The sequence below is a fragment of the Cyprinus carpio genome, chromosome B7, assembly GCF_018340385.1.
Source record: "Cyprinus carpio isolate SPL01 chromosome B7, ASM1834038v1, whole genome shotgun sequence".
NCBI classification, from domain to species: domain Eukaryota; kingdom Metazoa; phylum Chordata; class Actinopteri; order Cypriniformes; family Cyprinidae; genus Cyprinus; species Cyprinus carpio.
The window spans coordinates 46,517,243-46,534,280 of record NC_056603.1 but is presented as its reverse complement, the minus strand read 5'-3'; the positions used below and the strand labels follow the sequence as shown (position 1 = coordinate 46,534,280).

Below are 17,038 nucleotides of genomic sequence, written 5' to 3'. Positions count from 1 at the left end.
TTCTTATTTTTTAACGGAATACTGTAGTATTTATTATAAATAATTTTATCAGTGCACTCATTATTTTTTTTTTAATTCATGTGCCCTCGTGATCTTATAATCAACAACGGTTACCTCCCGTCCTCCTCAAAATGACTCCTCTTCTTACTATATGGTCATGAGCTATCGTGCAAGGGTGGAGTTAGTGACGTGAAGCGTGAGGGTAAATGCCTGGGCGATAAAACCAAAGTCCCTTTAAGATTATTCTATAGTCTTTGGATAAACAACCAGGGGTAAAAACTGAAGCTGATGCCTTCACTTTTATAGAAATAAATGCATTGACCAGTGCTGACGCAAGCCATGGGGGAGTACACTACCCTTAAATACTGAAAGGATATCGAGATATTACCACAGCATTACTCTCTTAGGACAATCGCAAACAATTTTTTTATGAATATGAACTTAATCTGATTGAGGACGCGCTCAGTTCATTTTGGCCCAGTCTCTCTCTCTTTTTTGTTTCTCTCTCTCTCTCAGTCTATCTCTCTCTCTCTCAGTCACTACTTCCGTTTCATCATGCTGACTTTAAATATTTGGCAGATCTACTTACTCAACTTCTAAGATTTTGTCCATGAGGCATCATCATTTCTTCAATCTGTCTTTGATAACCTGGGTTCGATTCCGACGTTATGGTTTTGATTTAAATTTTCCTGTGAAGTATTGTGTTGCCTACTGTAGATTTGAGCTGCGAGGTAAAAATAAGTTTCAACTGGCTCTTTCTCTTCTCATCAGTCTTGCGTCAGCCTGTCGTTTACTGATCTTCCTCACAAAATCTCTCGTTTTCATCTATTCTTTTATCTAGTGGGTCATCCTCCCCTCGCTCCTCTTTTTCTCATCACCATCATTGATCCACCCGCCCGTTCCTTCGCATTTGTGGTCTCACCCTCTTCTATAATTTTGGTGTTGGGTCCCTCACTAGGGCTGTACCAAGGTGAGAAATATTGTCCTCCCTGATGCCATCCCATATAGTGTTGATGTTCCTCTATCACACAGTTCACACTCTTGCAATGCTTCCTCTTATGCAACTTGGACTTTCCTTGTGGTTTCCAGCTGCCTTCTAATTCATATTTCACCCAATAATGATTTGACACGAATATTCCATTTTGGGTGAAAAACGCCTCCCTTTTAGGCATCTATTTCAAACCAACAGAGCAGTTATGTTCATAGTGGCAATGCAGAATTCATTGTGTTTATTTGGAATCTAGCAAAATATTAAATTTGAAATTTCTTGGATTTTGACCATCTGATATAAAAAAATGTTCATCCATGGTTTTTTATCACTGGAGTGGTTTTTTTAAACTGTATTCCTCCATCTTTTGTGCTGTTTGTGTACCATGATTAGCAGGAAGCACCTAGGGCTACTCACATGTAAAAGCATGAACCTAAATCTTGTGTGTGCTTAAGTAATCTATGATCCCAGGGTTCAACTGAATTTGAGCAGTGCTAGCCCAAATCTAACAATCTAGCCTCAGAACTTGCTATTTAACACTGATGTGCTTGGTGTGCCTTTAACCCCACAAACCCCCGCCTGAGTAGTAAGCTAAACCGACACGCAGCAACTTAGTTAGTCATGTCAGCTTTAGTTAGTCATGTTACGGCTTTTTTTACATTGTCTATAAATTAGACTTTAACATTAAACTGACATTTCCACAAATTGGTAGAAATATGTTCGTGTTCATCAGCAGTATAATCACATAGTAACACAAGTCGAGTCAGTTAAATTTATTTAGTTCTTTCAGCAACATTTATTAGCATCTTTTAGTAATTTAAACAGCTCATTAGAATTTTTTTTGTTTTTTTCTTTAAAGGGGGCGTCATATGATTTGGCTAAAAGAAACAAATTTTTGTATGTATTTGCGTCTTTGGTCTTATGCATTGTGTTTTATGTGCGTTTAAAGCGTTAATAAAACACATATTTTCTCACATACTGTACATTATTGTTGCTCTCTATGTTCCCCACCTTTCTGGAAAACACTGTTGATTTTTACAAAAAGCTCATCGTTCCTGAAAAGAGGTTGTACGATAATTGGCCAGCTATCCTAGGTGCGCCGGTGTGATTGGCCGAATACCTCAAGCAGCGTGTGACGGAAATGTTACCGTCCCTCTATCCATACTGTGATGCCGTCTCCTGGCGTGACGTACACAGACAAAGTACCAATAAAAACCCATTACAAATGAGGCATTTGTTGCATTCAGATGGGGCCTGCAGCAAGATTGATAATATCTGTATACTGTTTTTTTACATGTTGCATTGTGTATTGCACAGAATAAACATTAAAACCATGTCTGCCCAGTTTGTAATCGGAGAAGAAACAACAAACACAAGCGCTACTCTACACTGCTTAAAACTCGCTGCTTGAATCATCAGTGGTGAATCTATTTAAAATATGAAAACGTACTTACTTACAGGAGGGGGGAAGAATTATGGGTTTGAGACTTTAGCCTTATGCAACTTTAGCGACCTTATCTGTGCACGACAACAGCGCTTGTTAACACTCCAAAGAGGCAAAGGAACAAACTTGAAATTCCATCATATGACCACTTTAATGATCTGTTATTTAAAAGCACTGCATGACTGTCTTTGAAAGTATTTCTTAGTGGGTAAGGTGTCTTCACCTGTGTACAGATATTGTGAGTTTATTTACTCATATTTTAAAAACCCCAAAACTTATGGAATTTATTCTCAGTGAAATCCAATGTAATTCTAGGCACCACTTTTAGAGAGCTAAAAGCCTATACTTATATATTTTAACTATTTTTCTCCTCCACAGGTTTCCCAGGGCTGCTACGAGTTACAGGTGGTGAGAGGACGGATCCCAGGGCGCTCCAAGCGCCTGGTGGAGAATAAAGGGTGCGGCGTACCAGGACTACCTAGGTATCCCAGGGTCACACAGCGGATTTAGGGCCGTGTGAGCACTCTCCTGGACCCCTGTGAACTGGGACACGTCCCGCCACACCTGGAAGACCAGGACTATAAAAAGGGTATGATATTGGCGAAGAAAGAGATTATTCTTTTCTGGATTTGACTTTGAGTTCTCTTACTGATAGAAGCTATTCTAGATTCACTTGTGCAGTCATTTTCACATGCTTCTACTTTCTCTAAAAGCCACACGATTGTTCACTAATTTGATTATGCCCGTCTGCCCCATTATTACAAAGACATCAATCAAGCCTCTCAGAGATTGCCTTTCAGACAGCATAAAATAGTCTAATGAGCCATTTACCTTTTAATTATCATAATATAGATATTTTGTTATCTGGGTTCAAGCGGGCGGAAACGCCGGGTCTCTTGGATTGTTGGGGTTCCCAGGTTTACCTGGTTCTCCTGGAGTCCCAGGTGGCCCAGGTGTTTAAGGTCTATACCTGTTTTTGCTGAGGCAGGATGCGCTGTACCTGGAGAACTGAGTCATCAAGAAGGAACCAACATCCTTCATAGAGACCCTATATTGATCTATCGCATGCCCACTTGAATGACGCCAACAGAATTTCCATTGTGTACAACAACCAGCACGTATTTAGTTTATGTGCAAACACCCGACACCCAACACCGGACAGATCCCTCCGTGTAGAAGGCACTTCGGCACGTGTCGCAGAAATAAGAATTCAGAACTTCAGAGAAGAACCAGATATAAAATGAGTTTATTGTACTTATATTTTAAAATGCAGCTGCAGTAATACAATTAATGTCGATTAAATTAATGGCTATATGTTTGTGTTTTAAAAAGGGGAAACGTGGTGATCCTGGTCTTCCAGGACCCTCTCTAGTGCTTCCAGTAGAGCAGCTGGAAAAAAGGGTCAAAAAGTGAACCAGGAAGGGTGGTGGACTGCCTGGTTTTCACAGGACCAAGAGGTACAAAAGTGTGGACAGACCATCCAACTAGACCTCAGTTCCTTAGATTCTAATGATGAATCCATGCTGTTTAGTGGCATAAAGGTGTTCATGGACTTGTGATGTTGAGCTGTTCTGTAGAGGCATTTCAGTGGAGTTATTAATGACATTTTCATTTAAGCTTGTGATAAAAGAAACCAATCATTCAGCCATCAGAATCTCAGTAAAACAAAATGTTTTTTTTTTTTCTTCTTAACAGGTGATAAGGGTCTTCCAGGGTCACCTGGCCGTCAAGGCTTTCCTGGATTACCTGGTGTTGCAGGCCAAGCAAAAAGGTTTTCCTGGCCAGCCTGGACTCCCAGGTATTCCCTGGCTCCTTTGGCTTCCCTGGTCCCAAAGGTTCACCTGGAGTTATGGGCTTCCCTGGCTTCCCAGCCCAAGTGTAAGTATCCTGTATTCAGGCCACAAGTACAGTATACTGTACTAATACCGTTATCAGCAATGGGTCTAATATGGTCTCATACTTGCACTTGTCAAAATGTGTTATGCACAGAAATATACATTGTCTCTTACTTTTCGTGTTGTTCTCCATTGCAGGGTGATGATGGTGTTGTACCTGGGGTTCACGGTGTTCCCAGGAACTCCAGGACAATCTGGTGGCAAAGGTGAGATCTCTGTGATTGTCAATGCCAAGTATAATAATATTAATATACCTTATTTCTGACCTACAATACATATGGCAAATGCAAGTAGTTGAATAGTACTCTGATGCCTGTAAAACACTGTCTTTAAGGTGAGAAGGGGTTGATTCATATGAATTACCTGGACCCCCTGGACCAAAGGGTGTGATGGAAATCGTGGAATCCCAGGTTAGAAAGACATTTTTTCAGGTTTCTTAGTATGCATCTGGTTTATATAAACTTAATTTTTTTGTATTATATTTCATTTTAATAATGTAAATTCCAGTTTGATTTCTTAGATTTTGTCCTTTACCTTTCATAACAAGGTGGTCCAGGACTTCCTGGTGAAACAGGTGATCCTGGTTTCCCCAGGAATATTAGGATTTCAAGGCCAGAAAAGGTTTTCCTGGAGAGAGCCGGGAGCAAGTGGCACTGGATTTGGTGGTACGTGGAATGTTCGGATCCACACTTATGAATGCTGTTTAAATTATTTCAGCTTTTACATCAACACAGCTTCCCGAATTTTATTTTTATTGTTGTGTGTTTGTTTATAGGCTCACCAGGCCTCCCAGGCATTAGGGGTCTCCCTGGTTATCAAGGACAGAAGGGCGTGATGGAGATTTAGGCCGCCCTGGAGCCCAGGTTCACCAGGAGAGAAAGGTTAATCAGAACTTTGTACCATTTTGGTCATTAGATATTGCTAAAACATATATTTTTTAGCTGTAGTCATTCATCTTTCTACACACTAATAGAACCTAGCATGTTCCCATTTCTGAAATAGCCTGTTTCAAATCTTACTTCAGGTTTTCCAGGATCACCTGGTTTAAATGGACTCAATGGTCTTCCAGGATCCAAGGGGTTGTCTGGAGTTCCAGGTACATTATTGACGAACCTCTGATTATAAGGTTCTACATTAGTAGTTTAAACATTGTGAATGCTCATTTATGTAACATATGTCCTCAGGTGTGAGTGAAGGTGGTCGGACTGGAGCTCCTGGTGTGAATGGCCTGAAGGGAGAGAGAGAGGCTCATCACAGCCCGGAGCACCTGGGCGCCCTGGAAAAAGGATCCAGAGGAGACACTGGTGAGGAGAATCATGTGTTTGGACCACTGAACATGCAGCTAACTCCTCACCAGACCTTTGGCAATTATCTGAAACTCTTTAAAAAAATGGAAAAAATTAACATTTCAAAACAGAAGAAACAACCAATAAAAAAACAGCCAATCTTATTGCTTCTCCTGACCAGCTTAGTTTCTCTTTCAATTTGCATGTTTGTATTAAATGATTATGAAATCTGGGGTTTCAGGTTGCCTCTGGGTTTGAGAGGCTTCCCTGGTAATCACTGGCCCCCCTGGCCCACCTAGTCCTTCTAATATCCCAGGTCCTCCCGGAGACCCCTGGACTTCCGGGTTAGCTGGACGAGAAACCGGTACAGGGCATCTCTTTACTCTCTGTGTCTCATCTTTGTTTTGATATATATCTCACAACAAAAGATGTTTGATCGGAGAGGACTAGCAATTATATTTCCTGTTAACTTGTAACCTTTTGCAGTGGCCCCATAGTTCTTGTGATGCCCTGAAATCCTGTTGAACTGGAATCTTTTGTAGGTCCCCTTGGCCCCCCTGGCCTTCCTGGTCCACCAGGCCCTGGAACAGAACCAAGGAGACAGGGGAGATGCTCGGACGTCCTGGGCGACCAGGAATACCAGGACCAATTGGAGACCCCGGTGGTTTTGGAGCACCTGGATTTCAAGGCAGTCCTGGTTTTAAAGGTATTTTTTTCTCTACTGTTTTCATATTTTCAGTCTCTTTAAGTTTGCTCCCATATTTTATTAATGGAATTTATTCATTTTTGTGCCCTCTTGGATTTACAAGGACAAAGAGGTGACCTGGCTTTAGTGGTGTACGTCGGACCACCAGGGTTTCCTGGGAGACCCAGGAGATTATGGCAGGAACTGGACCCAAACGAGATCAAAGGGTCAGTAGGCTTTTTAAATCTTTAAAAATGTTTAGCTATCATTAAGAAATCATGAGCATATCTTGAAACATCCAGCTTTTGCTTATTGTCCTCTCAGGTTCTCTCGCCTCCTAAGGGACGTCCAGGCATTGTGGTCCCCACGTAACATAACCGCCAGTAAGCCATTGGGGGAGCGTGGCCCCACCAGGACTTGATGGGTCTGTTGGTCAGGCAGGATTTCAAGCCTGCCAGGCAGTCCAGGATTCCCAGGTGAGTGTTTTTAATTGTCTTTGCAGAAGATAATAAAGAAGTAAGAAATATGAAACGGGAATTCAGTTATTTAACCTTTTAAATTACGATTTTTCAATTCCCCTGAAAATTCTTTAGGTCCCAAAGGACTCAGAGGGCCAGTGGGATAGACTTGGTCCTCTGCTGGTGCAGATGGATCTCCTGGAGCTTTTGGTGACCCCCGCCCTTCAGGAATCCAAGGACCCACAGGAACCCAAGGTACAAAGAGTGTTCTTCTACCTTTTACATCTTTTATTATAAAGTGTTTTTGAGCAGTGGTTCTTGAAATGGTGGTACACCCCATCTGTTTCTGATCATGGATCAGTAGTAGTTAAAATAATGGAAAAAAATCTAACCATTATAACCGATTATTAGGATGCATTAAAGTACTCAGATAGTGACAACAAAGACATTTATAATAATACAGAGTATTTATATTTTAAATAAATGCTGTTCTTTTTAACTTCCTATTCATCAGAAAAAACTGCATCATGGTTTCCACAAAAAATATTTAGAAGCAATGTTTGCAGCCATAATAATGAGAAATGTTTCCTGAGCAACAGCTCTACATATTAATATTTGATTTCTAACATCGTGATGCCTGAAGGACTGGGGAGAGCCCAATATGGCTTCTGTAAAATGCAGAATTTAATATCACAGGAATATAAATTACATTTCAAAATATATAAAAATAGAAAAATAAATATTTTAATTTTTAATTGTGTTGTTGACCAAATAAATGGTGAACATAGAGAATTTCTTACAAAAATCATACCCCAAATGTTTGACTACTGGTAAATATTTATAAAAATGTACATACATTTTTTTACATTAAACTTTTTTGTAACAAACATTTAACATGCATAAACATACATTGTGCTATAGGCATTTTTTGACCTTGTTTTGTGTCACTTGATTTCTAGTGTAAAATTTGGAACTCTGAAGCAAAACCAGATGAGAACCGTTAATCAAGTATATTACTTTTGAATGGTTACACTCTGCTTATGTGTGGTAACATCCAAATTAATTAGATTATTTGCTAGCAAATCATATTATTTAATCACTGTGACTACAATAGGATACACGGTTGTAGAAGTAATTTTAGTGGTCAGATGAGGTAGACATTTCATTAACTGTATATGTTGTATGGTAAGAATTTAATTAACAACAGCATATTTTCAAGGTCCATAAGGTAACACAAGATTTCCCTGCTTTTTTCTTTCACTCATTTCCTCTTATCCCTGCTGTAACTGCCCTTTCAAATTCTTCCACTTTCAATATCTTCTACAGGAAGCCGTGTGGCCCGACAGGAATGCAAGGTCATTCCTGGTCCACCGGCGCGCAGTACCAGTATCGGTTATACTTTGGTGAAACACAGTCAGTCCAGCCATGGCCCATGTGTCCTCAAGGCATGGCCAGCAAGCTGTGGGAGGGCCTACAGTTTCTTACTCTATGTGGAGGGGCAGGCAGAAAGCACACAACCAGGACTGGGTGAGACACTAGTACCCCGATGTTATTATAAGGGTTGTCCATTTTCATACCATTTTGATCATTCTGATTTGGAATAGATTAGATTTGGAATATGTGTATATTTGTGGAATCAGTTTATTGTGGAATGTGTAATCTACACATTTTTACTTGTATGTACTAAGATGTTGACTTGCCTCAAGATAATCAAATTCAAATGTTCTCTTCCCTCACAGGATTGCCCGGCTCCTGCCTGGCCGCATTTTAGCCCACCATCCCCTTCCTGTACTGCCACAGTCAATGAGATCTGCTACTACGCTAGTCGCAATGACAAATCCTATGGGCTGTCCACCACGGAACCCATTCCCATGATGGCCTGTGGCAGATCAGCACGATATCTCAGTACATTAGTCGCACACTGCCCGTCAGTGGTGTAAGCTCCATCTCAAGCGATCGCTATCCATAGCAGACCTCAGCATCAATACCAACCTGCCCTCAGGGCGCGGAGAAGTCTGTGGATTGGTTACTCCTTCCTTATGGTAAAAATTCAGTTCTACCTCAATGCAGAGCTTACAGTGTAGAACACCGTTCAAACACTTGACAGTTAAATGTTAAATGTTCATGATTTGGATCCATTTGGAAGGTCTCCTCACTAGTGTTCATGTTTTGTCCTCCAGCACACAGCCGCTGTGGTGCCGAAGGAGGCGGTCAGTCATGGTGTGTCTCCTGGTTCTTGTCTGGGAGGATTTCCGCGCCACCCCCCCTTCAGCGAGTGCAAACCACGGAGCCAGTGGCACCTGTCACTACTTCGCAACAAGTACAGTTTCTGGTTTGACCACGGTTTTTTAGAGCCAGAGCGAACAGTTCATTGTGTTCCTTTTTTCCTTTAGTCCTTCTCTGCTCCCAGGAGACGCTGAAGGGGGATGATTACGGTCACGCATCAGTCGCTGTCAGTCTGCATGAAGATTCTTGTAGCTGGTAGATGCACTGGAGGAGACTTTAATGAAACAATTGGGAGGAGAGGTGGATGGGGGGTGAGATGAGTAAGATAAAGGAAACAAACATGAACTGACTGAATCGATTTTCATGCCCGTGACGCCCAACAGTGGTTGGTGTAAACGAAAGGCTAAGGTTGAGCCCCATGGTAAATATCAGAGTTGGAATGGAAAGAAGTGGAAGAAAGAGATTTTACTCTTTATTCTGTTTATCAAACAATGGTGCTATGTTCACAAATAATACGTTGTGTTTTGTGTTGTTAGAGCTTTTCTTTTAAGTTGTTGGTCATATTCACGGCTACCTCAGAGAGTGCACCATCCAGACTCCCACGTGGATTGTCATGGAATAATACACCTTGATTTTTCAAAATGAATCCATGCAGTGATGAAAACATTACTGCATTTCATGTATATGTTTTTGGCTTCAGACGCTATGTTGGTGCTTTCTTCGACATTCATGTAAACCATTCGTTAGTCTTGGACCACACCAGCACTTATCTACAATGAATAATGTTGGTCCTCATGGTTGGTTTCCCCTTCAAATGATTTTCCCTCTAACTCCCATTTAGTCTAACATACATATCCTATATGAATTGCACTGAACTTAAAAAAAAAAAAAAACATGTTAAAGGTTATTTCACATGCAGTTGATCTAAATTCATCAAGTTCACCTAATGATATATCATTTTCTTTTAGTGATGAGAACATTCAAACATACAATCATCCATCAGACATACATGAGGATGGTTATTATACCTTACAGATCATCTCTCTGGTCTTTTTAGGTATAGGCTTTTTCCAGCCTCAGTAATTCATTATTACATGACCAAAAAGGTGTAGAAGATTTTTTATATTCAAATATGTCATTTTACGTTTTGATAAAATGTCTAATTTACTGCGGGCATTGCAGATGATAAATAGATTAATTTTGAGTTGGCACAGTGCTCTTAGAGAGAAAACTGGTTGATATATAACCACTAGGACTTTCAGTCTCTCATTGGTAGCTGGGGCTGAGCCCTGAGTATAACGTTTGATTCTGTTCGTGTTACATTTCATCTTGTGTCTGTATAAGTGGTTAGATTATGGTCTATCGATTTCATCCCCTTGAGTAGAAAGATGTTACATTCAGTTCACATGCCTACATTTAATCTATATGGAAAGATTGAATAATTTCCCTGTTTTTGTTGATTTTGGTTATTTTCTAAAATAAACAATGTACCTTTGTGAAGATTGACTGTCACAAGTGGTCAATTTTATTAGGTTTTTACTGCTGTGAGACTAAAAAAAGAGATGTATAATTTCAGAACCCGATAAACATATCAAATAACTGAGAATTAATCATATTTTTAATGCGGCATGGGAGGATGACATTTTCCTAGTATTTGTCATATAGTTTGTGTAAATGTTTGATCTGAATATGCCTCACAGTGAGTACATGTATGAAACCTCTCAAATAAAAAGTCATTCAGACTCTAAATGTTGTCTTTGATTTACATTACTGTTGTGGATGTAAATCTTTTTTAATCTACTATTACCACATGACTGGAAAAAATCAATGCTAAAGGTTACTGCAACCTTGTTTAGAAGTGATGGAATGGGAGAAAACTCTGAATCTGAAATTCCTGAATGAACGCAGTGTTTTTGAATGAATGCCCCTCAGTGAATGATTCAGTGACTCATAAAGATAGTTGCCACTTTCTGGTGTATTAAGGTTGGCCGTGACGGGACAGGATGTCATTTTCTGATGTTCCCCGTCTTAATCCCATGACCTGAAACAAAAAACACATAACTGTCTAAATACAGGCCAGGAGCGGTTTTCCGGTTTGATGACTCACCCCGATGGAAGACACCGCTCTCACAGGACAAAAAGTAAGCGGCAATGAAACAAACCTGCCCAATAAATGTCGTGTCGTGCCCTCATCGGAGGGTTCTATTAGTGAGCTCCATGAAACTAAGCAAGTCAATGCAGGCCAGAGACGCTCCATGACCATGATGCAGCTGCGCTCTCTTCTTGCCAGTCCAACCAATAAGGAGCCACACTGGGGGCCTATTATTGGGCCATGAGTGTCAAGCCAATCTTCGGCAGGGGAGGCGTTGTGGGATGACCAGGCCTAAAAAGAGAAACACGATGGTTCGATGGAAGTGGTTTTCCAAATAAAGACTTCAAAACAGCTGAAAAAATCATTTCAGTCTGTGATTAACATGAAATATAAGATGCTATAAATTGAATACAGACAGCTGACCAAGAAGCAATGACCCAAAGAGCACCAGCACCACTGTGATATATGGCATGTTTGGGGCCTTCACTGAAAATTTCACGAGCCACCCTGGTCAACTCAAAACATAGGGTTCTGTTTTTTAACAGTTTAGCATGACCAGAGAGGTCATAGTATTCATGAACAGAAGAGATAAACAGTTTTGTAAGCCAAAAAATAAAATAAAATGTGTAAACCCAAAAATGTCTGGCATCTTTATTATGAGTGAAACATAATGGATGTTGGAAATGGAAGTGGAGGAAAGCCCAGAAAACGGACCTCTAACTGCTGTGACAAGGTTTATGGTTGGAAAGAAATTAGAAGTTGTAACAGCTATTGTTTATATATCAGGTTGTATTTAAGTTTGTACTAAACCTCATTACGCCTTAAATCCTACATCACTGTGCTTTTATAAAAGAAAAACCGTTCGTGGCAGCATAAATAAACGCCCTGTTTAAAATACGCATATCAAGATCATCTCAAGCTGAATGGAATAGTAATGAGCTTCGCGAGAAGAGCTCGAAACACGGCGAAAGTAACGTATTAAATGAAAATATACAAATAATGAAATACCATTAAATATGAAGAGTCCGTCTTTTGATTAATATACGTTATAGTGTGTTTTTTGTTGTGTGTCATCAACGACTTGGGTGTCATCTCACCCAGGGTTTGATAAATAGCATATATCTGTTAACTTAAAATTTTACACTTATAAAAACTAACCGATATCAACTACACGTTTATCAGCCACTACTGCTTGAACCTTATTTTGGAAATGGCATCAACCCCCAATCATTTCATCACATTTTCACACAACCCCCACCCTAGGCCACGCCCACCTGCCGTTTTAGTTGACCGCGATATATGCTTGCATCACTAAGCGTACTTTACTTTGTGGTGTACAGTCCTTCGCGAAACGGATTCAGTATCGCAGAGGAATGGATGGGTCATTTTTTAATTGCCTAGTGCAGTCCAGGTTCGCGATAGTTATGACTGTTCGGGGCATTTGATAAATTTGTTTTGTAGATGAGGGTACTACAGTGTAATGGAGAGGAGTTCACACAAATTCCTTGAAAGATGAAGCAACGCAACTTTATTGAATCTGACAGCAGCTTGCAGCAAACCCGTAAGTAAACAATTTCATGATGCTTTGTCTGTAAATGACGGTTATGTATGGATTAATGTTTTTTTAAACACAACTTAACACATTATGGGTTTTTTGCGTTTGGCGTTGGTATGAGCTCATATTTATATAGTGATAATACTTTTTCCTATCGAATGACATTAGACAATCATAACAGTGGCCTTTTAACTGGAGCCACCCCTGAAGGGTTAAAAATATGAGGGTTTGTTTTCAAAGGTGAACCTCAAGGAATGTAAGTTGTTTTAAAAAAAAAAAAAATTAAAAAAAAAATCTGAGTCGTGACAGTTTAAAAGATGCGATTCTGCTCATCACCCAATCAACATCGCCAGAGAGAGGCACCACCCAATTTTTCGAATATGAGAAGCTTTTGACGCGTTCTAAATTCTCTGTATGACGTTACAACATACAGCAAGAACTTAACAACATTAATTGAATTCATTAGTTAATAATTAGACCTGTACTAGATCTGTTTTCATCTTATAGGTCTGTTTCTATACAGTTGAATGTTGACAAAGGTGATTGCAGGACAAAAAACTATGTAGTCGATAAATGCAGTTATGTGGCCCCCACATATTCAAGATGTTAGCCCAAAAAAAAAAAAATTGTCCATATTTTATTTCATGTGATGAGCAATATCACAACAAGTGCTGTTTTTGTCCCACCCAATTACACAATTGTGCAAAAGTGATTTCACGAGTGATTTCATACAGCAGTTAAGTAAATAAGAAGTTAATTGTGTTATATTTTGAACAAAATATTGTGTCTGTTTTTGCTCAGTTTGCCAACACAAAATATTACCTATTAAAATATTGACCTTAAAAATAATGCTTTAAATGATCTTTTGTGGGCCATGTTCTTAGCCAAAGTTAATGTGGCGTTTATATGTGATTAATTACTTGTCACACTGTGTAGTTAAATTAGATAAAACGTAAAACAATTGACAGCCCTTTTAGAAATACTCCAACTTGATAGTCTTCAGTGACTGATTAATAATAAGATGTATAATAATACAAAAGCAGGACACGTCCATAATCAGAAGCCAGCATCTCAGAGATTGGTAGTCTTTGCATTACAGCTCCACATATCACAGAGCTTGATGATGCGCCTCAGTGGGGCACGGATGGGCTTCTGTGTTCAGTTTCCTGCGGGATTGCTGTCTTGGATGGTGATGTTGAGTGGTGTCCCTCCACACCTATCTATGGAAACGAATCATGGCGTAGGAGGGGAGGGTGTGACACTCTCACTCACCCTTGCTCAGCTGAGGACTCCCTCTTACCATAGCGAAATACCTGCTTTATATCTCTCACTGACAGTGAAGATCAATAGTGAAGCTCCTTGCTCGGTACGGGTGACGGTTGGGGTCCAATTTCGAGATTCTCGTGGGAGGATATCTTACATATTAATCTATATTAACAACAATACCTAATTCCAGTAGCTATATCTGCAAATAAGACTTGAGATGCAGCGACTACCAATGGGGAGAAAAGAAAGTGGTCCTCCACCTGATCCTGATACAGCCTTGGATACGGAACAGAAGACAAATAATAAGAACTAATAAAGAATACGAATAACAGAGAAAAACTTAAATAAAAATGATTTTTTAAATAGTAATAGTAGTAAATTGTACAATGTAAACAATAATTATAAATTCTATAAAATAAGTTATAAAAAATTATATATAAACTAAATAAAATAAAAAAATAACTGACTTTTTCAAAATAAACTCTTGACAAATGTCGATGCAGGACAACAACGATATCGTCCATTACGCAGTTATGTGACCCCAAAATTCAAAGATATTTTTGTCTCATATTTAATTATGTGATAAGAAGTATCAACATGAGTGCTGTTTTTGTCCCTCAACAGCATCAGTGCAAAAGTTATTTCACGAGTGATTTCATAACTGTAGTTAAGTAACCCATAAGTTAACTTATTGTTTATATTTTAGATACAGTTATTGTATGTTTTGGGCTCAGTTTGCGGACTCAATATTACCTATTAAAACCACATCACAATTGTTGTGTCGTCCAAAGCAGCACAAAAATCACAATTTCTTGATGAATCTATGAATCTGCATTTTGAATAAATGGGGCTGAACCAGTTATTAAAAGTACTCATACAGATTACTTCATTCCTGAATGATATCAGCCATTTGAATGAATCAACTAATGAAATAAATGACTCATTGACTTATTCATTAAGACATTTTTACTGCCACCTACTGGCAGTTTTAGTTTTCTTTTTTGTAGAGTATAATTAATTTTTTTTAATTATAATTTACCTATTAAAAAAAAAATAAAATAAAAAAAAATAAGTTCACCCCAAAAAACAAATAGTTCACCCAAAAAATAAAAAAAAAAAATTATTTGTAATATCGATTGCGTGCTTTGTCTCATAAAACCAATAATGGCTTTTAAATTATCTCTTGTGGTAATTTCCCAGCCAAATATGATGTGCTATTAACTATGCCATCCATTAGATTAATTACTTGTCACAACTGTGTAATTACTTAGATAAAAAATTTAAAACATTTGAGAGCCCTGTTAGAAAATACTCCAACTTGATAGTGATGTCAGTGACTAATTAAGAATAAGGTGTATAATAATACAAAAAAGCAGGACGTACATAGCAGAGCCAGCAATCTCAGAGAATGGGTAGTATTTGCTGTTCACAGCTCCACATATCACAGCAGCTTGATGATGCGCCTTCAGTGGTGCAAGGGATGGGCTGTCTAGATGTTCAGTTTTCCCGCGGGATTGCTGTCTTGGATGGTGATGTTGAGTGGTGTCCCTCCACACCACAGTGTGACACTCTCACTCACACTTGCTCAGCTGAGTCACTCTTACCTTAGCGAATACCTGCTTTATATCCTCTCACTGACAGTGAAGATCAATAGTGAAGCTTCGCTCGGTGTGGGTGACGGCATGGGGTCCAACTTCAGCTTCTCGCCTGGAGGCTTACACGTGTTGGGGGAGGTGTTGTGCTGAACTTGGCCAGCACCCTACTGTGTCGGTGGTTGCACTAAGAAATATTAACAACAATAATAATAATGTATATTTGCAAATAAGCTGTTGATGCTGTGACTACAACATGGGGCGTCTCGCTACCATGATACAGTTGGATATGGAAAGAAGACAATAATAAGTACTAATGAAGAAAAAGAATAACAAGAAAAAATTTAATAATAATTAATCTTTTAATAGTAATAGTACTAAATAATACATGTAAATACTAATTATAAATTGGCTAATAAGGGTAAAAATAAGTTGTATAATTGTTTAATAAATTAAATAAAACAATTATTGACTAGAAAAAATGATTAATAATTAAAAAAATCTATTTTGCTAAAAGCATTGCAACAAGAAGGTTTTACGTTGAACACAAACGCATATTTTTGGACTGCTGGATATATGCAGATTATCAGAAATGTAAAAACAAACAATACAGTCAGGTGCGGAAGATGGTGGGCATGAACAGCGCGAAGTAAATTACGCTGACAAACTCGAGGCAGGTACACCAAACAGCGCTGAGTGTGAAATGCTCCAGTAAACAGTCCAGTGTAGTAGTGACCAGGAGAGAGAGAGAGAGAATGCTGGAGGCTCAGATGTGAGTGTAGGAGATCGCTGGAGACTCAGCCGTGAGTATATAGCAGTATAAAGCCTGTGTTATACTTTCCACAATGAACATATGACCGCGTACACAGACAGCACGGACGCGGGGAACTACTTGTATTTATACTACCGAAAGCGTATGCTGATTGCTTCAGAATTATTGCACATCTGGCTGTTCTTTTTATTGTTTTTTGTTTTTTATCGACAGATTGTACATGTGTTCGGAGTAGCAACCAGGCTTCTTAACACAGCCCTGCGCATGTGCATTTGGTGCTTTTGAAGCCTACTGACAAAAAATGGGAGTGGCGACAAAAAATAGGTGAGCGATGTATGCTCAGAGCCTCAGCGCACAACTATGATGATAATTGTTATGCCACGCATACCATAGTCAGAACACACTAGCGGACTTTTCGGACATGGAAACGTATAACACAAGCCTCGGAGGTGAGGTTAGGGAGATCACTGGAGACTCACGAGGTGAGATAGGGAGATCGTTAGAGAATGAGTCGCAGTGAGTATAGTAGATCACAGGAGACTTAGAGGTGAGTATAGGAGGATTGCTGGAGACTTGAAGTGAGTATAGGCAGACCGGCTACGAGACTTGGATGTGAGTATAGGAGATCACTGGAGACCTTAAAGGTGAGTACAGGAGGGGGGGGGGTGCTGGAGACTTGAGGTAAGTATTGGAGATCGCTGGAGACACATAGCGTGAGATAGGATATCACTGGAGACTTGAGGAGAGAATAGGGAGGTCACTTGAGAATCTCAGAGGTG

General features: G+C 39.4%; 1 long non-coding RNA gene and 1 pseudogene across 1 annotated transcript; both read left to right on the top strand.

Annotated features, from left to right (window-relative positions):
• Window positions 1–4,980: 4,980 nt before the first annotated feature.
• Window positions 4,981–5,578, top strand: LOC122137882. The gene is made up of 4 exons (XR_006155114.1): window positions 4,981–4,992; window positions 5,103–5,208; window positions 5,352–5,423; window positions 5,512–5,578. It is a non-coding gene; the product is annotated as an uncharacterized LOC122137882 (long non-coding RNA).
• A 914-nt stretch (window positions 5,579–6,492) lies between these two features.
• Window positions 6,493–9,186, top strand: LOC122137844 (annotated as a pseudogene).
• Window positions 9,187–17,038: the final 7,852 nt, after the last annotated feature.